Consider the following 24,081-nt stretch of genomic DNA (forward strand, 5'->3'; position numbering starts at 1 on the left):
CCAGGACTGTAAAAGAAGGTGGGCTGAATCAAACTAAGTTATGTGTTTGAAGGAAAAAACAAATTCACTAATCTGTTTTATGACAGTTTCTTAATGAAAATCTAAATTAGATCCTATATTAGAATTCAATCCTATATTAGAAAACTTCATTCTTTATTCCTTGACGAGTGACGACGCTGCAAAACGCAGTGATGAATAATGAACAAATTGAGAAATTGATCAAGAAGGATCTTCTCAACCTATACTAGGCTACTAGATATAATACACATTGGAGTCAACAGCTTAATTTTCAACTGAGTTTTGGCTTTGTAGGCTAAACATCGAATGTCGATGAAACTATACAATATTGGATAACATAGAGCACGGCGAAAAACAAAAAAACAAAGATGCAGCTAATGATCACTGAGGAGAATTGTTAAGAAGCAACATATAGGGATCCGGCTCCTCTAAAGTGAGTAAGTCATGAAGTTACGTGAAGGAGACCTCAATGTAATCTAACGGCTAGAAAGATATCCACGTCACTTAGAATTCTTTTTTTGACTTTTTTTTGGAAGAAATTTTGTTTTTTACGTTAATCTTATTTAATTTAATAAAAAAAACTTATTTAATTAATTTTTATTTTTTGGCCAATTCAATCTTCATCTTTTGCTCCCTGCGTTTCTGTATCTACGCATCAATGGATTTCTCAAAACAGAAAAACTAGGGAGATCCATGGTCATGGGTGAATAAAAACTAAATAACAATTGCAATTGTCTTCTCAAACCTTCATACTCCACACGTTAAGACTCTTGCATGCAGCCAACAAATGATACACAAAAATATAAATTAGGGATCAAATTTTTCCCCAAAACCAACAATTATACATGGCAATTAGATTACTCAAAAAAAAAAAAATACATGGCAATTAGAAACCCATCATCGATAAAAAATAAAAAATAAAAAAAAAGTAGGGATGCAAAGCACAAATCGTAGTGAGAGTGATAAGAAAGTAGGTTCAACATTCATTCACTCTCTTTTCTGGGGTTGGATGCAGTTCGTGAAAATAGGCCAAAAGATAAAAGTTAATCAGATGAGATCAATGACTGCAGTTTATTTTCTAAAAGAAAAAACATAGAATTTACGTTAATGATTTCTTTATGTTAACTGACGTGGATATCTTTCTAATCATTAGATTATATCGAGGTTGGAGATTTTATGAACTTTATGAAATTCATGATTTGCTCACTTTAGAGGAGCCGGATCCACATATAGAAGCATGAATAACTTCTTTAATCTACGCATTGCATTTGTAGGGTCAATTCGTGATGTGCATCCGCTCACGGATCAACATCGCCAGCAGGAAATGATCTCGCTGACGGAGACCTGCGCTGAAGGTTGTGTAAGACCTTATTGAACTAGACATGCAAATTGACATTGTGAGGAGTTTTAGAGTTTCAGTTTGTAATATCAGAGTATTTAATAAAGCTTGTAATCGAAAATAGTTTTATTAATGCAATCTGTTTTTGAATTTGAATTCAAACATGTATGGTTATTTAGATTAATCCATTCAGATAAACATAAGGAAATTATAAGGCAGTTGCTTAATGGAAGGAACTGCCACAACAGTTTTTCTGATATAAGGAGGATTACAACGTCCTCATTTGATTCCTGCTAGAACACCAAACCTCAAACAAAATTGTCCCATTAACAATCTGAGATTGAGGGTGCATCTAGGAGAAGCATCAATGGATTCTGGAACTACATCCTGTTAGTATCATATACTTTTATCAGTTTTGTTTTGTAGATATAATGTTCAATATGCAGCAGATTCTTGATTCATGTTGTTCTAGAATTACAATCTTATAATTGGCATAGCCTTGTTAATTATCTAGTATGACAATGAACTTAGAATCAATCATAATTCATAATCATATATATCTGCAGAAGTTGCATGAACAGTTTTTCAAATGTTCTTGCTGCTATAAAGATAAGAGTTGCTATATATGATCAAGTATTTAGATGTTCAGAAATAAATTGCATTCTAACAGGTTGTCATAGTGTGGCGTCTAAGTTTGAATTTTTGTGAAGAGATGATTATATGAAGTTTGTATACATTAACCAGTCAGATTGGGCTCACAGTGTTGCTTCATTTCTGTCACGCATTAATTATAGTGTGAATGTACAATTAGATATTAATTAACAATTTGTCTGTGATCATTAATTCTTATATACGTACATTGAGGTAGGAAATGGCATTCATATATACAATGTTAGTTTTACTTCTGAAAATAGGTAACATTTGGACGCCGTTATGATCAAGCTTGTCGGGACATTTATATGAATTTCAGATTAACTGCCAGCTTCTGAGATTGAGGATCGGAAATGGTCCCAAAAAGCATTAGATGGCTCTGAGCCTCTGAAGTTCCATATATGCCGATTTATATGGCAAGGTCTCTCTCTCTCTCTCGCCCCGCAATTTTCGAAATTCATGTGGGCAACAATTAAATTAACAAGCTTAATTTGATCGATTAACAAAAGAAAGAAGATGAAGATCGAGGCTCAAAAGAAGAAGATGAAGCGAAAGGGACTCAGGGGCCGGATAGCATACATATATTAGAGTGAAGCTTTGAAATTGCATGAATGTTGGAGCTGCCTAGCTAGTGCCTTCTTTGTCAAGTATTGTATCTCATAAGCACACACTTTCTCGATCTATATATATGCTTCTCCTTTAATTAATTCCATATCTATATCTCTCCATCTCATCCTTTTTCAGTAATTCATACCGTGATATGTCTAAGATTCCAATTCTTCGCTGCAATTCTTATTCCTGGAGGTTTTCATAAGTTAACTCTTGCTCACTACTTGGAGAATAATCCATGCCATTTTGGAGACTTAATGGTATTTGTACTGATTCACTACTAGCAAAAGGCTCATAGAATACAGATTTTTTTCTGTATCTTTTGTTTCAAATGATACAAATAAGGGTATCGAAAACTCATTGGGTACGGTGCAGCCACGGAATGAAAAAGAGTATTCGATCTCTATCGCAAGTTCCACTAACCAAAAGCCACGCACTGAAGTCTCCTAATTTTCTTTTCTTTTTTACTGCATTAATTTTTATTTTCTTTCTCTCTCCTCATTTTCTTTTATTTTCTATTTTCATATTTACCAAAATACATAAATACTTTTATACGTATACAAAATATGTTATACTTTATTTAATATTATATTTTTTGTATAATATTAATTTATCCATAATTACGGATAATTATCCATGTGTATTAAGCAATGGATACACTACGACATCGGTATCGTTTAAATTTTATATTTAAAAAAAATATTATGAAAATCAGTAATTTTAATATAAATAAATTATATCCAAATAATTCTATTTTCACGGAATTAAAAAAATAATAATAACAATGAGGCATAATCCTTAATATTCTAAAGAAAATATATTTATAATAAAATCTACAAAGTTTAAACTTTAAACTAACAAAAGACAAGAATTAAAATTAGTCTAAAATCTCAAATGACTAGAAAATGGAAATACTAATACGAAAATCTTTATTGTAATATCAAACTAATTTCGATAGAGTTGAACGAGTGACTACCATCTTCAAGCAATGTCTTCAATCTGTCTGCATATCAAAACATTCAAATGGCAATGTGGGGCGGTAAACATCATCATTTGGGGAAAAAATCACATTTGACGGCCTTTGAGAAATGTTCTGAGCAAATTGAGACATTGTTTGCTCCATATCTTCTTGTGTACGTATCCACTGATATTCCACATTGTTTAAACATCTCTCCCATTTTTTGGACCGCCATGCCTCACACCTTACTTCAAACATTTCTTCCATTTTTTTTGTTTGTTCGGCCATTGTTTCTGTGTGAGAATACGGAACAGGAACTAAGTATGAGGCAAGGTAGAGAGGGAGAGAGCAAGGACACAAGCACGTATAGTGGTTCACCTTGCCCTTGAGGCAAGGCCACGTCCACTTAGAGATTCCACTAGTAGTGAGGCCAAGTAACCTTTGTAGTGATACAAGTATAGGGATCATGGATCCATCATTCTCTAAGAAGGGGTGGACTGATAGGAGCATTTTAATGAGATGTTTTAATAGTTATTTCCTCATATTTTACTTATTTATTTCCTTAAATAAATCAGTTTTAATGTAGTTTCTATTTTTAGGTGCGCTGGAGAAAATGGAGGAGAAATGAGCTGAAATGAAGACACGTGGCGAAAAGAGAGGAGTCCTGGAGGCACTAGGAGACCTTATGGCTTGAAGATGACGTGGGAGATATTATGGGAGATTAAATCTGATTTTTGCATGGGAAATGATGGAGATAATGTGAAAATCAAGAGAAGATCAAGGAGATTACGTTGAGAAAATCTTGGGAGAGTTTCATGGGATTGTGTCACAAGATAAGGCTCAAAACAAGTCTAGATTTGTTCCTCAATTTCCTCAAGATATGTTGGCTGAAATTAGAGAATAAAATCTGCAATTTTAATGTGAAAATCAAGAGAAAATCAAGGGGAGGACATTAAGGATAAAGCCATGGAGAGATTTAAGGGAGAAAAGGTCCAAAATGCATCCAGATACATTGTCTACGTTCGTGCCTAGATATTTGGCAGAAAATTAAGAGAAAAATCAGAAATAATCTTGGGAAATCAGCAACAATATATTAGGGATTGATTTTGGAGCTTTTTGATTGGTTGAGTGACATGGCAGAGCTGATGTGGCATTAATTCATTGGTTGGAGCTGTGTGGTGCAACCAGAAAATTCCTTGGAAATTAAATTCATGAAGCCTTGTTTTCCCCTATATATACCCTCCTCTCTAGACGTTTTAAACACACCACACCAACACAACACAAGACCTCTCTCCCTCAGAAAATAAACATTTGAAAAATTCTCTCCATTCTCTAGTCTTCAGAAGCTCTGCGTTTTCAAGCAAGGAGGAGAAGAAGTCATGCAATACATCAAGATCCTAGCCACCATCTATCCTTGTGTCGTCTCTAGAAGATTGCTTGCTTTCAAGGATCTTCAAGTTCTTCGTCTCAAAGCTTGTCATCCATCTTTCACAGTGTATTTCTTACTTTCTTTTGTTTTCCTTTGTTTGATTCGTAGAGTTATGAATTCTAGTTAACATGATGTTAAGGGCAAAGTTTAAAGCCCATTTATATGTTTTGAAATAAATTTGTGATTTTTATATGTTGATTTATATGTTGCTTATGTGAGTTTGCTTAATTGATTTTGGATTATAGAAAACTTTTGCATGTTTATGTTCTTTGGTGGCCAACTTAGGATATATGCATGTAATTGGAGCTAGATTTAAGTAGTGAAGGCTTTGGAGAAAAGTCGAAATCAATTAAGGAGGATTGCAAATAGATGAACTTTGCATACTAGGTTGTGCACTTTGGTTGACATCCTTTCTTTGTTCTTCATGCGTTGAATGTGTTCATGAGTAGCTAGCTTTCTAGACTATGATTGCATGTTCAATAGGTTTAATTTAGGTGCTTTCACTTAGATTAATTATTCAAGGAAAGTAAAAAATGGGAAATCGTTTGCTTTCTAACGTTTCACATAGTCAACTTCTTTCTCATGACATAGAAAATCAACTATAGGAATTGTAATTGGATTTCATTCATATGGATATGGTTTTGATCTTTATTCCTTGCGTTCTACCCTTGTGTATATGTTTTTACATTTTCTTTATTTTATTTATTAATTTTATATTCCTAAGACCTCCTTATTTGTGTTTACTTGTATATATTTCTTTTCTTTGTTTTATTTTTGTAAATAATACTTTTTACTTTTACTAATTAATTAATTGTTTTTGCAATTACAGGTGTACCCTCAATCCCCAGTTAGAACGATCCCTATTTACCATATACTAACGATGACATTTTCAGGGTTAAATTGCGCGCTTACTTTTAGCGTATCATGGACTCCCTTTTATAGCTAAAGGAGTCCCATTCCATTTACATATTCTCGATGTTGGACAATAATACATATATTGCTTCTCTTGAAGCCTCTTGAAGAGCATGGGAGGGTGGCCTCCCTACGAGGTACCGGCCGACCTCCACCATAGCGAGGTAGCTCGGGTGTCGGACTACCAGATGCATGTCGTAGGTGGGACTAACCATGCCGCGGGGCCCACCTATGAGGTCGTTGCTTATGTTTGGCGGTATGTGGTATAAGTGATATCAACAAGTCCCCCAAGTCCCCGAGTAAGAGGCGCTTCTTGGTTGGAGAGTTTAAATGTGATGCCGCCAAGTATGAGTGATGACCTCGTTAAACGTCATACCCATACTAGTCCCCCAACTCCGTAAGTAAGAAGGGACTCTTCCGGGTCTTGTGAAGTTTCCATGACAGGTTGGTGCCACGGGGCCCATCATCTAGCTAGTACCTGCAAATAAGATAAGAGTGTACAAAGAGCATATTGATTGCGCTAGGGCAATCTAAGTGACATTTGAGTCAAATGCGTCGAGTTGGATGAATGTTTATGTGAGATACATGTTACACATGGTGTGGATGTTCATATTATGTAATGTTGACATACGACGTATAAGTCGAAAATGTATGTGGTTGTGATAGCATACAAAGTGCATATGATGCAAAGATGTGTGATGAACACGATGACACATAATGATATGTAATGTTGTATGCACGTGATACATATGTGTTGGGATCGGGAGTGTTATTACTCGCCGAGTCCCCCAAGTCACGTAGTTAGTAAAATTGAAGTTTGGACTTGAGTTCACTCGTGTTGAGTGGGTGATAGGTTGTATGAGTTTTGTCATATGGTCTTATTAATGGGATGTAAAAGAAATTTAATTGTTGCAATCAACAATAAGCGAAAAATTTCAATATTTCCATTAATAGACCATAGCACGAAAAGTATGAGCGTGAAGCTCAATGATAGTCCCAGTCGGGTACTACCTCCATTTGTGATAAGTGGTATGAATAAGTCCCCCAAGTATAGAGAACGCTCGGGAGGTGAGATGACTCAAAAGCAAGGGATTGGACCTTGGCTTACCCCCTGGGTACCGCGCTCTGGGCGAGGACTTTGATGCAAGGGACTGGACCTTGGCTTCTGTAAGGGAGTTACCCTTTAGTTATCTCGTCGGGATACCTCGCTCGAGTAGAGGGTTTATGAGGGCCTGTAGGCCTCGTACCCGATAGGGTATTTATGGCCTTGGGCCTCTGGTACCTGATGAGGGTTAGGCTGACTCGTGTACCTAGTGGAGTAGATAGGCTCGAGGCCTCATGTACCCGATGAGGTGAGTGAGCCCGTAATCCCGGTGGGATAGATGAGGGCTTGAGCCTCCTTAACCCAATGGGGTTGAATGAGGGCCGGTAGGCCTCACGCCACCGGGTAGAATGAGGGCTGGTACCTCTTAACCCCGTCGGGGTAACCGGTGGCTTTGGCCTTCGGTACCCGGTGGAGTGGCCTCCGGTATAATGAGGGTTGTGCCTCTTAACCCCGTGGGGGTAACCGGTGGCTCGGGCCTTCGGTACCCGGTGGCGTGGCCCCGGGTAGAATGAGGGTTGTGCCTCTTAACCCCGTTGGGGTACCTCGGCGATTGGAGAGGATTTATGTAAGGATATGATATTGGCTTACCCTTTGGGGGTACCGCGCTCGGAGCGAGGATTTTAAGTGCCGCATGTATGCATGTAGTAATTTTAATGGACGGGCAATTAAATAAAGCATGACATTAATACAAAGCCATAATAATATGATATCGAGACTATCACATTTTGTAGGCATGCTTAGATTATAGAAATCGTTATTTGAAGCATGTAAAGCATTGCATTAGCTCAAATTTTGAAGAAAAAAAAGTGTAAGTGAGAACTTATCTTATGCCTATTTGGAGTGGATTGGAATTGGAGTCAGCATATGAGTGCCAAATCATGTTAGAGTTGTCCAAGCATGACGCTCCATGTAATCAACTATTGGTCGATAGTTTGCTCAACCTTGTATGCGTAAGAAGATGCCCGATTTAGAGTGATTTTGCTTCCTCCGAAGGCAAAACAAAATAAGTGATTAGCAATTTATATGATTTAATTGATGAATCACATATATTTTGTTTGAATGCTTTGATATGGTGTGAGGGGCATATTGATAATTTAAATCTATTTTAAATAGCATGAAGGATTGAATTGCCCATGTAAGTAGGGAAATAATTAGTCTGACATGAGAAGATATTTTTAATCATGCCAATAAAAATCAATAATCACTGTTGGTGTATGACGTATACTGATAACAACTATTGCATGGCGATAGTCATCATGCAATAATAATCATGGTTAATCATGGACTCATGGTAGTGTAAGTAGTAACAATATTTAGTTTGAACTTGGGAGTAACATATAGAAATAAAGTAACTGTGCCATAATGGTGCGTGATAGATATGTGCTATAAATGTGCATGTTTAATCATGAATCGTGCCATAGGGTCTAAGTGGGACATGGGTGGTCATATATGATGTATTGTATAGGGAAGAGGATGGATACTTATGTGTTGACACGAGAATGGGACAAGTGAAGTGTCCCGTCGAAGATACCTTGCATGCATGTGTTATAAAGTTACAGGGCACGTGTAACCGTACTATATAGGTGTGCATGTATATCTATTTGATTGATACGTGGTACTATTTGAACAGATCACGTATAAAGAGAAAACATGAGGGCTTGCATGCTTATAATTTCAACTGAATAAGTGTGAATGGGACAACTTAGCTTTGCATAGAGGATTGTTCACCGAGCCAGTCAGTCAACTAAGCCGCCGGGGTCATGAACTCATGAAAGTGAACGGGTCGTTGTGTGTTCCCGGTTCCCAGAGAAGGTTGATGGGTGTTCAAGGAAGCCCCCCTTTCTTACTAGACTACCTCAGAGGTAGCTGGTGCCGGAGAAGAAAACAGAGCCAAGTTCTCTGGAGTTTGATCAACTGCAGTGCCGGAAAGATGGCCCTTTGACCGTGGTCGTGCTCAATGCTGCTGTGAAGAACTACCGGGATGGGAGGGTGGGTGTCCACACCAGTTTCCCGTTGTCGAGACCCTTTTTTTTTTTTTTTTTTTAAATCGAGATGAATACCACCAAGGTAACGGTGACTGCTAGATTGATATTAAGCTTGCTTTGCTCGCCAGAGAGGGAGCACCGAGGATTGCCGGTGGGTTGTGGTCTCCGGGTGAGTATACAAAGTTTCCAATTAACTTTCCGGGTGCCCAGAGCGTCCTTTTTGAAATGACCCGGGTGCTTGGTGGCTTTTGCTGGTACCGGAGGCTTCGATGAAGAAGCTGAGTCGATAGAAGGTCATGGTGTCGGCAGGGGGGCTCGTGGGATGCGGGGGTTGAAGCAGGGCACCGAGAGCTGAGCATCAAAGTGTCACCGATGGGCATGGCTTGGTCAGAGCATTACCGGGTCGGACCCGATAACGATTGAGTTCCGCCTCCGATGTTGTTCGTGTTCCGAGACCTGAGTCACGGGGAGCTGATGGAATAAGTCACCCAGAGGTGAGATCCATCGGTACTTGATAAGCTGACCGAGACCTGATGAAGCCGTCACTGATATGAGGTAGTATGAACTGTGATTGGGGCTAGTTCATCGACAAGTGTCGGTGACGGTGGAGTAGGAAACCAACTGGGTCAACCATTTGGACAGTCAGATGTTTAGTTGAAGCACCATATGAGTAGAGCGACTCAGAGTTGTCAGGTGCGCACGCAAAGGGAGATGAGCGGAAGAGGAAGTTACCGGCGAAGGTCACCAGGAAGCGAAGAAGTTGCCGGTAGGGCATGGGTCCCCAGATTGGATTTCCGGTAAGGCGATGAAGTTGCCTCTGAGAACCAACCGGGAGGTGAGGCATGGTGCGGGGACGTACGTGTGTCCAGATAGGATTTGGGTGTCTTGACAGGCCCATGATGTTTACTGATGGTGCTTGGCAAGGCCATAAGTGGTGTAGGGAACGGTTGAGTGGGTTTGAAGGTGCGGGGACGACAGGAGTACCCGTTGACTAATGAGTCCCGGAGAAGAGCTTGGGAATGTATTTGAAGGTGCGGGGACATGGTGTACCCGTTGACTAATGAGTCCGGAGAAGAGCTTGGGAATGTATTTGAAGGTGCGGGGACATGGCGTACCCGGTCACTTATGAGGGTCCCGGAGAAGAGCTTGGGAGTAGGGTTCAGTGTACGGGGATGTGCAAGTATCCGCCGACTCATGTACCCGGAAGCTCATGTACCCGTTGGCTCGAAAGCTTGGGTGAGGTTGAGGGTGGGGTGTCCTGTATGTACCCATGTACCCGAAAGCTTATGTACCCGGAAGTTCATGTACCCGAAGGCTCGGAGGTTTGGGAAGGTGAGGGGTAGTACGTGCACTACTAGAAATTTCCCCAAAGCACACTGATTTGAATTAGTCCCTATTGGGACAAAGCACACTGATAACAGTGGCTAATGCCATTAGCCACTATGCAGCCACTAATCCCCTATCAGTCCCCTCTATAGCAGGTGCTATTGGGGCAATCCACACTGATATTACATCAGTGGCATCCCAAAACCCAATGCAGCAATACACCTTTTTCTTTCCCACTGTTACAGAATCAGTGTGTTTTTTCAATGCCACCAACATCAGTGGCAAAATTGGGAGTATATATAAAAAAAATAACAATTTGGTCTAGCCACAACCACGTATTTATAGAATGTATTGTACAATTCTCCCACAATTTCAAATATAATACAACATCAAAAAACCTAAATCTCTGCATGTTCCTCTCCATGCTGCATCTGCCACCTCCGGCAACTTTTCTATGCGATCTGATTCCAACTCCCTTTGTTTCTGTTGACATTTACAATTATCTAAAACTTCAGGTTCATTACAGTCTAATGACATTTTTATCAACTTGTATTATGTGAAAGAAAAATCACCACATACCAAAAAGCAAATATTGTAGCCCAGTCATTATACTGTATACAAAAGGTCCAGCTATTGAATCAGCAAGCCCTTGTATTGGTGTGTCATGGCCTTAAACATCCTCAACCTGACAAATATGAAATGCAGGCACTGACTAATGAGTAAATGTGCTAACTGATTAATTAATGAAAGAATAGAAAGCTCATAAAGTAATGAAAATAGGATTACCCGTGATATTGTGAGTTAAATTATCTCTGTTCCCAAACTCTTGCTATTTCACACTTCAAAATAGTTTTGGAGTTGTTATCAGGTTTCTATTCTCTAGTTTCATTTTTTATCATTGTTCCCATTAGTTTTATGCACATAATGCTCAAATACGAGGCAGTAAGTTGGGTAATAGAAAGAACAGAAAGCTCATAAAGTAATGAAAATAGGATTACCCATGGCATTGTGAATTAAAGTATCTCTGTTCTCAACACCAAATAAATGCATCCTCTGGAGAGCCCCAATTATCAAATGAATTGCACTAACCTGTGCTTTCAAAACCTATACAGGCAATGCATGCAAACAAGAAATTTAGACAGAAAACCGTCCAACAAGTCTACAAAATGCAGAAACTAAAACATAGATGTAAGTCAAGTTGCTAATAAACTAAAAGCTTCTTACTCAAAGGTGGAATTGGTGAGAAAATGATAAGTAGAGAAGACAGAGAGACGGTCATCCGAGGCTGCAAAACCAGAATAAAACAATTAGAAGGAAACCAAAGCAGATGAGATATGGTAGCTGTCAACTGAGATCCCGAATTCAAAATCAATCACAGTTACCGATTAACATAAACAGAGAGAGGTTAGAAACATAGTACACACACACACACTATTCATGAAGCACTAAGTGCATAGATCTTTCCTTACCTTTTGTATATGAATCCACCAAAACACATTTACATTTCACTCTATTACGGACTCCAATGAGCATTCAAATTTCCAATTAAACGATCACATAATACAAGCATATTAACTTAACAGGAACATACCTTCCATGCAAGCTAAACTCCTGCCAAAATCATAGGTAGGTGTGGCCAGCACAAGAACCTCTTTGCCTGCCATTCGTCAAAATATTTAGAGAAAATTTTCATTACTTTCGCACCCCTAAATTCATATACAAATCCTAATTTTATGGGGAAAAAAAAATACTGTTTCATATTTACATTAGCCCAAGAAATTGTTTAACCCCAAGATATGCTATTTGAAAAAGAGCATGAAAATAATTGTTAATCTAAACAAATTAAAAGATAATAATACCTAGAAGAACATATATGAAATTGAGAAAGAATTTGGCATCACTGAACACTCCCAAATCCACCAGGCTGAAATTACCCGCAATCTACATGTTCTACTTCCCATAGAGCTCGGTATTGCCTCGCTACAATCTCAATCAAAACAAAATCCCTCAATGCACAATCACAAGCAGATTAACACAAAAATTCAACCAAACTTTCATAAGCAAAACAATGCCAAATAGAAGGGCTCAAGCTTGGGTTTTTAATTTGATCAAAATCCAAGCAACTTCTAACCTCAACTAACGATCGGTAGAGGCATGGAGATTAAGCGGCTACGGGTCAGATCCAGAGAGAAAAGAAACAAAGTTGAAGGCTTCAAATAGGAGGGTCGTTCTTCTCGAGAATCCCTCCTTGGCTTGACCATAACGTCGTTTGGACCTCGACGCAGAGCTTGGAAACACGTCAATGGCGGCTTCGAGTTCTTTTGTGAGATTGAAAACGGCTGACAAGTGATGGGAGACGATCTTTTCCTTACTGCAATAGTCACCCAGTAGATTGAAAACACCATAGAGGAGAGATATCCAAAATTAAAAGGAGGGGAGAAAAAATTAGATCTTGTTTAGGTTTGGAAACAGATAGAGAGAGAGAGAGAGAGAGAGAGAGAGAGAGATGAGGGGAGAAACCTCCAGGTATAGATCTAAGAAATTGTGTTTGGTTACACCGGATTCATACCTTGCAAGCAGTAAATTGTTCTCCGCCTCCTTTCACACCACATCGAGAACCAAATCGATCAAACTCAACCCCCCCCCTTCCCCCCAACCGGTGTACTGACCTGTTGCCCAGTTGGTTCCAGCACAAGACTGACCGACGACGAAGTTATCGGGACGGAAGATCTGACCGTAGAGTCCAGATCTGATGCTGTCCATGGTTAACTCTCAGAGAGAGAGAGAGAGAGAGAGAGAAGACTAGATCTGGTTTTATGTCTGAACTCGTCTCGATAGAGATTAAAAAGGAAAGGGGTCTTCTGTCTATTGAGCGTTCGATCAGCTCTTCACTGATCCGACGGCTAGAATAGATCACCACAGCTGATAAAAGGATTAAAAAGCATGTGTGTCAGCTCCTCTCAATACATATTTTACAGATTTGACCCCATTAACAGTGTCATACGCATTAAACAAATAATATTTTTCATCTACTGTATACTACACACACTGATATCAGTGAGAGGAAAGTAAAAAACCCACTGATGTTTTATATCAGTGTAATACTATTTTTTTTGACACTGATAATTTTTAGTGGCTAAAAAAAGGGTGCTATTGGGGAAATTTCTAGTAGTGGTGTACCCGAAAGATCATGTACTAGGAAGCTCATGTACCCGAAGGTTCGGAGGCTTGGGAAGGTGAGGGGTATCCGGCATGTAACCATGTACCCGATGACCTGTGGTACCCGTACATGACTCGTGGTACCCATCCATGACTCTTGCTCAAGGTCGGAGGTGTCTTGCGCGTATTTGATTGGTGGTTCCCGTACATGACCCTTGCTCAAGGTCGGAGGTTCATACCCAAACATAGGGCCCCTCATTCTAGCGCCAATGTTTCTGTGTGAGAATACGGAACGGGAACTAAGTATGAGGCAAGGTAGAGAGGAAGAGAGCAAGGACACAAGCACGTATAGTGGTTGCAAGGCTACGTCCACTTAGAGATTCCACTAGTAGTGAGGCCAAGTAGCCTTTGTAGTGATACAAGTATAGGGATCATGGATCCATCATTCTCTAAGAAGAGGTGGACTCCTTTTTATAGCTAAATGAGTCCCCTTCCATTTACATATTCTCGATGTGGGACAATAATACATATATTGCTTTTCTTGAAGCCTCTTGGAGAGCATGGGAGGGTGGCCTCCCTACGAGGTACCTGCCGACCTCCACCATAGCGAGGTAGCTCGGGTGTCGGACTACCGGATGCATGTCGTAGGCGGGACTAACCATGTCGCGGGGCCCACCTATGAGGTCGTTGCTTATGTTTGGCGGTATGTGGTATAAGTGATATCAACAACCATTTTCCTTTGTAATTCATCCATCAGACGTGCTTCCCTCTCTTGTGCCTCTTTGGTTTGTGCTTCTAATCGCTCTCGCAAGAGTTGCACTTCCTTTGAAACACCTCGCTCTTCCACATGAATTCCAGGAACTTCATCCCAAGTAACCCCAGCTTCAAGACCCCATACTCGGTTTCCCTTCTCCTCACCAAGAACCTCAGCATACATCTCTTCACGGATTTCTGGAGCAGTGATGTCAACATTCATGCTTAGCCTCTTTTGTTCGGCCTCTTCAAAATCCGCCTACAAAATGTAAATATTATATTATAAATTCAAGAATCTCACTAGTCTCGTATTTGTTAAATAAACATTAATATTTCGTATAGCGCTTACAATTGCTTTTGCACTTGCTGCATCAATTGGCTCTTGAGTTCCTGCCTTTCGGTGTGTTAATTTAAACAATTCCCATCTATTTGGCTCTTTACCATGCAAAAGTTCCTAATTCAAAGGATGGTACATATTATATAAAGATAACACATCAAAACTTCTAGTCAATAAAATGGAAAATAAGTAAAAGTATAGGCTAACTTACATATTCATGAGCCAAACTAGCATAGGTTTGTGTCCCTGTTGACTGATTCATTCTCTTTTGAGACAGGTTCCTCTTGTTGATGGTCACCATTCTCTGTGTGATCCATAAATGAAAATCATTAAGTAGGAATAAAGCAATTAAATAAGGTAATAAGAAAAGCAATATTTTCATTACCTGATGCTTCTTCTTATCGTTGTTTGCAACAAACACTTTCTATTGGTCCTCATCAACACGATCATCATCAGGTTTGCGAAACCTAAGGGGACTATTCTTGAATGGTTTATACCATTTCTTGCTCAACTCAGACTTCCAATGCTTCCAGCGCTTATTCAACTTGCTCCTGACATTTTCCCTGATTTTACTTTCCAAACAGGCAAGTCGTGGGTGTGTCAAGTCAAGAGTTTCCTACAAAAATTGTTAACAATAATTTCTCAAACATCATGACAATATAAGGAGAACTAAAACATAATAATGCACATGCGAGCAATGAAATGAGAAAATTTGAAACATTTTAATACCTTTACGCGATTCCAAGCCCTTTCATAGTTGTCACTTTTGTTGAACTTGTGAAAATCAGGTTCGCTAATTGGAAATAGTGAACAATCTCTTGCTAAAATGCCCAAATATCTGGAAAATCTTGCTACCTTTTTCCGCGGACCCTTAGGAAGCCCAAAGCGGTTCCACAACAATTTTTCTGGTCCCTCCAATGCCCAATTTTTTTGGTTTGGGCCTCTTTGTCTCTTTGTTATCGTAGGGGTCTCTGATAAACCATTGTCATTGCTGGGAGACATTACTTGTTGTTGAAACATACCGCCGATATCTTGTGTCTGAAGCATGATCTTTTCGATATAACATATAATCATTAGGACATGCATCGATCTTTTGGTATGTTAGCCCGAGATCTTTAATAAATTTTTTTTGTCAAATAAAACGTAGCAGGAAGAGTTTCCCCCGGAGGCAAATAGGCTTTTAACAATTCAAGCAACTTTGTGAACGACAAATCACTCCAACTATGCAATGCTTTTAACTGATACAACTTTATCAGGAAATCAAACATCTTCTTCCCTGCACCCGGGTATAATTCAATATCAGCATCATCTATAAGCCGGTAGAATCTTTCTACATATGGGCTAGGGCCATGGGGCATGGATGGACCTTCAGTAGGTCCTGGTGCTTCCCAATTATCTTCTTCTTCATACACGCCAAATATATCAAGCAACATATCTTGCACATCAAAATTTGGCTGAGATGATGATGGTCCTGATGGATTAAAATCTGGTTGAGGTTCTGAAGATCCTGGCAAATTAGGATCAACTGCAACTGGTAAACGTTCACCATGCTTTGTCCAAGGATTGTTCACATATTTCGGATCCATGCCATCCATAAAGAGATGCTCTTCAATAACTGCAGGAGATTTGTAATAGGTATTATGACATTTACTACACGGACACTTGATTTGACCCTTAAAAGAAGCATGTTGTAAGGCATGATTGATGAATGCATGCAACCCAGTATTGTATTCCTCACTATTTTTATCTGAAAATATCCATTCCTAGCCTTGTCCATACTGTTGAACAAAAAAATTAAGTATCAGGGGATATATATATATATATATATATATATATATATATATATATATATATAGAATAGTAAAAACTTGAAGACGATTAGTACTGGAAAAAATACCTGCTGATGGGAGTTCTTCTTTTCAACTCAATTGTATTCTGAATAGTGAAAATACTTCTTTTTAGTTGCTTAAATATTAGTTCTGCAAATAGAAGAATGATAAAAGAACTCCTCAACACATTGGATATTGAAATCATTTTCATACGTAAATAGAAATCATATTGGATACTGTTTTATGTGTTAATCAACATCAACTACGGTTTCCCGTGGTAATAAGAATTAAACACTTTCTTTTGTTTGTTTTTTATATGGAACATATATAAATGTAAATTTATTGTCTTAAAACGGCACAAAAAGTCAACTAGATTTTGCTATGCCTTCATACATAAATCCATGGCTAATGAACTATGAATACAGATACTAGTGTGCAAAAAATGGTAGTGCATTGAGTACCTATGCGTAGTTAATTTCCAAGTATGTGTATTAAATTAATACTAGGAAAAGCACTAATAAAATTTTAAATAGAAAATATTATTGTTGGCGTATTTCCAATACTGCTGCAAACAAGGAATGATTAACTTGTAAATTTGGATAAACTAATTATTAATAGGAAAAGCTATAATAAATAGAAAAAATGTCAAAAAATAATATATTTTGGCGTATTTCCAATACTGTTGCAAACAAGGGATGATTAATTTGTAAATTTGAATAAATTAAATGTAAAAGAGTGGTTTGTTAACATTACTTCACACCCTTAACCGTATGTATATAAGATGTTTATCTGAATATTAAATAATAATACATTAATTTAGCCCTTTATTTAGCAATGATTACGGATATTTGTGTTTATCCAAATTTGTATTTTTTGTAAAGCATTTTGCCGATTATGTTTTTTTATTTTATCACAGTTATCAGTACTCATAAAACAAATAATACCACAAATACAAAATGGTGTCATTTGCTATATCAAATGACACGGCTAACAAAGTGTATCCAAAAGGGGGGTGGCTAGTAGCCATATTTCTAGTAGTGATTCGTTAGTCTAAGTGGGTGTGGTGATTGTTCATCATCTGAGGGTCTTGGAATAAGATAATTAAACTGGGCAACTAGTCCATCTATAACAAAGGTGAAAGGTTGGTTCAACAATTAACATACATAGGATGTTTATTTTATCGATTATTTCCGCCATTATCAAATCAAACCAAGGTCATTGCCGGTATAAGACGTACGCATAGCAATCTCATATTATTTCTCATGCATATATAAAAGATCGAGATTATATGGGTACGTCCGTGCGTACGTATCATTGATTAGACACAATAAGAAAGGTCCGATCCACAATGAAAGGCAGGAAGTGTTTGGGAGTCTGGACTAGTTAGCTAGCTAGTTAAACGTACTGTTGACTTCTTGAGTCTCCCTACAGCTCCTTTAGGCTAGGTTTAAGGTGACCATCATCCATAACAATCAGTTACCTTGTTCTTTAGACCTTAGGGGGTCGATCTCAAATTGTACGTAGACCTATAGCCACCATCCTTGCCCATATATGCTTCCCTTTAATAAATCAAGGATACTTGCATTGAATGCCATATGTATTATCTAGTCGCTGTTTACAGTGTAGGACTCAACGTGATGGGGCAAAGTGATAAAGTAATCTGAGGTTCACATCCAAAACCAATTGACAATGGATGGAGTGGCTCAAACCCTTATAAACTCATAGGCAATGTCCAATTTTCCCATGTGGGATGTATATATTCTCAACACGCCCCCGCACGTGTAGCGAATTTTCAAGCCATACACGTGGACAACTTTTGGGTGACGTGGAGCCCGTGTGGCCGTTATCAGGATTCATCTCTCAATTTCCTGCTTCTACAGGTTGTTATAGTTTGAGTGTCTTAAGTCTCTAACATTGATAAACGCACATGTTTGTTTTATTTGCATTTTTTTCTCTATGATAAAGATACCACTAGATTAATAACTAATTTGTCGATGAGTTTTTTTATTGAGACCTCCATATTTGCTCATTTGACCTCTCATCTCTTTACACCTCTTATTTATTTTATTTTTTTTTAAATTTGCTAAGTAAACCTCTTTCAAATACCTAACTTAACCTTACTCGTAAAATAAAATTTTTGGGAGCATTAAAGGTGAGCTAGTGCTCCCATAATTATTTATTTACCACAAAATAAACTTGACATTGTTCAAAGAAAAAAAATCTGAGATAATTATTGAAAAAAGATAGTGTAACTAATTAACATAAATTTATAAGGGGTTTTTCAAGCCAACTATTTCATGCTTAATTATGGATTTTCAAAGCTTAGTTTTTATGGTTTATGCATGGTTGCATGCTGGAATCTAGATAGGTTGCAATATTAAATTTGTTCACGCTCTGTTCTTTTATTATTTATTTTTGTTTTATATGCCGCTTCACAAACTTATTTAGTTAGTTTACATGAGAGCTCTCTATCCCCCGTTTCATGATCCTCAAGAGGAAGACTTTTGTATCATAGTTTTATTTTTATATAATTCGCCAAGTAATTTTGAATGCATTTTCTCTTAATTTTTTCTTATTTAAAAGCTTTTATAAACAAAAAAAAATGAGAAATATGAAATGAGAACTAAAATGGAAATAAATAATTAAAGTACTGTAAATGTACATATTTCCATTATTATAAATTTTTGCAGAGAAAAAAAAATTTTCCTTATTAGTTTGTTGTCTTTAAAAGTTTTTTTTGTATAAGAATACATATGTCATTGAATAATTAAAAATTAAGGAAGGTCTAGTGAGTAGATTAAGAGATCCCAATAAAAACTCTCATTGTTGATTCTTTTTATCTTTGTCTACAAAAGATTGATCATTGATGCATGTTCCATCTAGTTCATCAGCCAATTTTGGTATGTTTTTCCCCGAGCTTAATTATTAGATGTTCAAATGGAATTCCTTCTGTCATTTTACAATTGGTAAAACACTTTCTCAACTTGTGAACACAATCTAGTGAATCTAGCTTTATATTTCTTCATAATCAATACATTTGGCATGCTTCAAATTTCACCTCACTAATAGTCTTAATACCCTTTTCCAGAAGTTTCAGCAACTAGCTAGCTAGCTTTGACTTATTAGCCAGCGCAGAAGCCCGGCCAAATTATTTTTGATAGCTACTCAATCATAATCTAAACCAAAAACATAAAACATAAAACAAATTATATATACTATGTGCGGTTTCGTATCTAGAGTGATGATACCCATTGACTGTCATCAGCCGCGAGTTTTAGGATTTTAATATCAGTAAATGATTCGATGTTCCATTTGTTTAAGCATAAACTTAAATCACTAATTAAGCAGAACCTTTCAATTGGATTGAGCCTTATTTAAGTAAAACACTATCAGCATTGAGCAGAAAGATTAAACGAAAGATTACTGATTTCATTAGGGGCCAATTCTTTTTTGTTATGGGAGGTGCCAGCCAGTTATTGTATGGGATGTTGACTTTGATTATTGTAATCTTCCTTTGTTACTAATGATCCTCTGCTATTTTTCTGCTTATTAAAATGAAGCTTTATATAATTTGGGTTGAAATAAGCAACCTTGATCTCCATGTATTTTATTTTTTCCAGAGAAGGAAGATTTGAACTTGGAGCTTTGTTTACCATTTTGGTGACAAATATTATTGGCGTAATTAGTTTGGTGATCAAACATTTTGTGGTTTCGGTGCCTAAAATCCAAAAAACCGAAGTTGTGGGTTTCAGCCGAAGTACCACACCAACCTAACCCCAAGGTAACTCTACATCAATGAAAATTTGGGCACATCTAATATTTAATGCATATACAGAACAATTTGGTATCATCTACGTCCGTGAGGTTTACGCATTTTATGTGAAACATAATTTTGGTCACAACTCTCGTGATCAAATTATATTTGGTTTTTGCTTGCATGGACATTTATGATTAGTTGATTACTAACAAAAATAAATAAAAATTATTCTTTTCTTAGATGCGTCACAGTCATGCTCGCCATTACTTTAATTTTTCTCAAACCTAATCAATTTAAAACTAACTCAAATGTGCAGCCTTACTGTTCTAGTATTTAAGAGCATTTATTACTACTACACTTTTTTTTTTTTATCAAATAATAACTTCATTAATAATGAACTTCTTACAACAAATTTTAAGCGACATCTCTTACACATAAATGACCACTAGCAGCTAGTTGACTATGCACGTACCTATGGTAACCATTCAATTTCACTTCCTAAAAAATAATAAAAAGTTAATCTTTACATGTACGATTTCTTGCTAGACAAAGACAGTTGCCAAATAAATAAGTCAATTACTGGAGAAAACAACTTCTCATGACCAATAAACACTAGCACGAGTGCACGACACTATCATCGCTAACCTGATGAGCGACGTCGTCCCAAGAGTACCGCCGCCATGCATGCGCAAGAAACCCCAAGTGTTTAAGTTATCGGAATGCGGGTGTGGTTTCCTAGCTTAGTAGCTTTTTTCTTACAAATTAGGGCAATTTCTCTTCTCTAATCAGCTATACATTAATGCAGAAATGTGATAGTGGAATGTTAGTTTAGCTCATGAAATTGGTAAACTTCCAAGTCATTATCTTGTACGTAAGGAATTAGGATTGAGTTTAAGATTGAATGCAAGTTTTTTGGGATTTGAAAATGGTCCCAAAGCATTACATGATCTGATGTTTCATGCATGTCTATTCAAAAGTAGTCGAAGTTGGTGAGCGAACAAATTAAAGCTTAAGATATATAATCTTATAGAGCAACCTTATCTAGTATAAGACTGTCATATAAACTAGCAAGTTGGTACCAAACCACATAAACTGTCTTTACATTTTGAAATTCATATATCCCATACAATGTTATAATTATATTCTTTCTCCTTAATTACTTGTTACTAGCTAGCAAGCTTGGTACCAACCCACATAAACTCATTAAACTGTCATTAGTTTCAAAATCCCATACAAGATAAAAGCTCTAAACAAACAAGATGACAATCTAGGAGTACCGATATGTAACCGTAGAGATGATCAAGGACTCTTCTTCAATATTATATGTGTAACACTACTCTTCATACGCTTAAGCCCTGGAAAAGTATAACCAGTAATCAATAAGAGTGCCAAGAAAATGCATGCTCAAAATTAATGATTCTTGTACTCTAGACTCTAATTGTGTGGGTATCATTACCTTCCAATAACTTATCAAGGAGCATCCTCATTCAGATTTGACATAAACGTCACAAATTTGTTTTTGTTCCATTGTCAATTTTAATTATCCGATGTAGTAACTTAATGTTTCAATAAATAAATATTATCTTTAAAGCGTATTTCTTAATGTTCTTTTTCTTTACTAGATTGATATGTATTATTTCCTTTTTCCAAAAGAAAACAATGTCGTGTAATTGGAAAGGTCATGTATATCCTTCTGTCGGCAAAGTATAAAATCATACTGTACGTACGTCAAAGTTCTTTGGCTGGCAGGTGCTTCCAGAAAGCCTATATCATCATATGATCACTCTTCGTTTGCAGGATAAGCATCAACCCTCTATTTCTCAACCCAAGAACTCCACCATGGTCCATGGCCAGCCAAAAAGCTATGGCTAGGATTCCTAGGAACCTATCTGATCGGGCCAACAACTCCACAATCAATCAAAGAAAGAAGCCTAAATTTGGTTCAATCAACTTGAACCTAGCCGGGGCAGAACTAGTTTTGATGAACAAAAGCAAGAAGCTCGCCGGTGAGACTTAAGGCGCGCGCGCCTATAATGGCTGACAATGAGAAAGCCTTGCTTTCCTGGTGTGATGGGAAACAAGGGTTCAGGTTCTATAGCAGAAGATATGAGCAAGGACTTGACGTTGGTTAATTTGGAGATTACAAGAAGCTAGGGAAGGTTCGAAATTGCCTTGTTATTCCTGGAGGTTTTGATAAGTTATCCCTTGCTTGCTTCATTGCGATAACTACTGTTCTACTTTGAATATCATTATCAACTTTGTGCTTACTGCTTAGTAATGTCTGGAATAATGGTTGGTGATTGTTCCACAGTAGAGGAGTATAAGAGTTCAAACAAACTTATAGAAGGTTAACTTCACTATTAATATTAAACGTAGCAATCCATATTGATTTTAAACCTACTGACTTTTACACTTATAACAAATTTGTACGAATTTGGGTACTAACAAAAGACATCAGTGTGAAATGATCAACTTGACCCTACATAAGCACATGTTGAAATCAGTGAGTGTTGGGTAGCTAATGATCAATCATCACATACATATTTTAGTGGATAAAGAGAATTATACATACAGCTGATTGAGTACGTACGGACACTAATTCCCACAGTGATGCTCCTACATGAGAGGCGGCGTGTTATGCCGGCGTTTTCGATCGTGGTGGCTACACTGAACATTATAGATGTCTTGTGACCGTTGATATATATTGGACAGGTTTTGGTAGACGGGGTTAATCTTATGTCGAGGCACAATGATATTTGTGTAACATAGAGAAGATTATGCAAATTTATTACAAAGTTTCTTTTTAATCATGTATGAGCACTAATAATTATTATATATATATATATATATATATATATATATATATATATATATATATTTGAACCAAACATCAATTTCATTCATACTCAAGCCAGAATGGCACGGATACATACATTCCCTTGCCATACCAAGGACAAGTACTTTAGGACGTGGTATGCTAGCACCACCCATTAGACAACCAGTGCTCACATATTCAGCGAGCCTATGAACTATGAACATACATAGTAAATAGGCACATAAAAAACAAAACAAAAGCGCATAGGTCCCTAAAAAAATAGGGTATAACTTAGAAAGAAAAATCTATCTAACATAGAATTGGGCCAAAGGCAAAGCCCTAGTCCAAATTAGAGGCCCACTGGGAAGCTCAAAAGGAGAAAAGCCCAACCCCAAGGCCCAGTAGGATTTGGAGCAAGGCCCAAAGGTCATCAGCCGCATGCGTTTGCCCGTACAACCCCGTGCCACCACCAATCTGCCATATCCGCGCCGCGTCGATCACGCCCCAACCAGCCTCACCGACACAATCCCAGCAAACCGACGCACCACCGACATGGCCCACTTCGCCGACACGACCCAGCAGAACGACGCACCACTCCAGAGTCAGAAGAGCCGCCCGGATCCTCCAGATCTTCACTGCTGCACAGCCCCTCAGAGCGACGCCGCCGCTCCCCATCAGAAACCCCGTCGCCCTTGATCTGTAGAGCTTGGTCCGAAGCTCGCCAACCTTGCACAACACAAAACACACCCAGAGATTTCGTCGGGACCTCACCACCGCCACCCGTCTAGATCCTTGAGTTTCAATACCTCTCCCAAGACCTCCCCGTGCAAATAGCAAGTCCCGTCCGGCAGCGGCAAGGCAAACCCTCACCGATTCCGAGCGCCGCCGGACGAGCAAATTCTCAAAACCTAGGTTTTTTTTGGGTGCTCCGGGTTGTCTAACCCTTCTAGTGCTTACCTTTGATATAACATAGTCCTAACCTAATTCAGAATTACCGCATTATTATTTTTATATTGTGAAAGTTCTTAGTGTTAGATTTTTTTTTTTTTTTTTTTTGAATAAGGACGTCAGATTATATTGAGACCAATAGAACTATTGT

At 37.9% G+C, this 24,081-nt stretch overlaps 2 long non-coding RNA genes across 8 annotated transcripts; one reads left to right on the forward strand and one right to left on the reverse strand.

Moving 5' to 3' along the window:
• Nucleotides 1-1,620: 1,620 nt before the first annotated feature.
• On the forward strand, nucleotides 1,621-6,730 carry LOC133714563 (uncharacterized). Of its 3 annotated transcripts, XR_009848729.1 has the most exons (4): nucleotides 1,621-1,746; nucleotides 2,328-2,655; nucleotides 4,175-5,070; nucleotides 5,834-6,730. It is a non-coding gene; the product is annotated as an uncharacterized LOC133714563 (long non-coding RNA). The 3 variants fall into 3 exon arrangements; XR_009848728.1 differs by having other exon boundaries at nucleotides 4,175-6,730; XR_009848727.1 differs by lacking the exons at nucleotides 4,175-5,070; nucleotides 5,834-6,730 and having other exon boundaries at nucleotides 2,328-2,739.
• A 3,801-nt stretch (nucleotides 6,731-10,531) lies between these two features.
• Nucleotides 10,532-13,125, reverse strand: LOC133716039 (uncharacterized). 5 transcript variants are annotated; one of them, XR_009849318.1, is made up of 7 exons: nucleotides 12,902-13,125; nucleotides 12,464-12,703; nucleotides 11,924-11,989; nucleotides 11,557-11,617; nucleotides 11,331-11,436; nucleotides 10,912-11,017; nucleotides 10,532-10,815 (listed from the first exon to the last, which is right to left on the reverse strand). It is a non-coding gene; the product is annotated as an uncharacterized LOC133716039 (long non-coding RNA). The 5 variants fall into 5 exon arrangements; XR_009849319.1 differs by having other exon boundaries at nucleotides 10,912-11,211; XR_009849321.1 differs by having other exon boundaries at nucleotides 11,119-11,436.
• Between the last annotated feature and the right edge of the window lie 10,956 nt (nucleotides 13,126-24,081).

This window comes from Rosa rugosa, chromosome 6 (assembly GCF_958449725.1).
Source record: "Rosa rugosa chromosome 6, drRosRugo1.1, whole genome shotgun sequence".
Lineage (NCBI taxonomy): Eukaryota > Viridiplantae > Streptophyta > Magnoliopsida > Rosales > Rosaceae > Rosa > Rosa rugosa.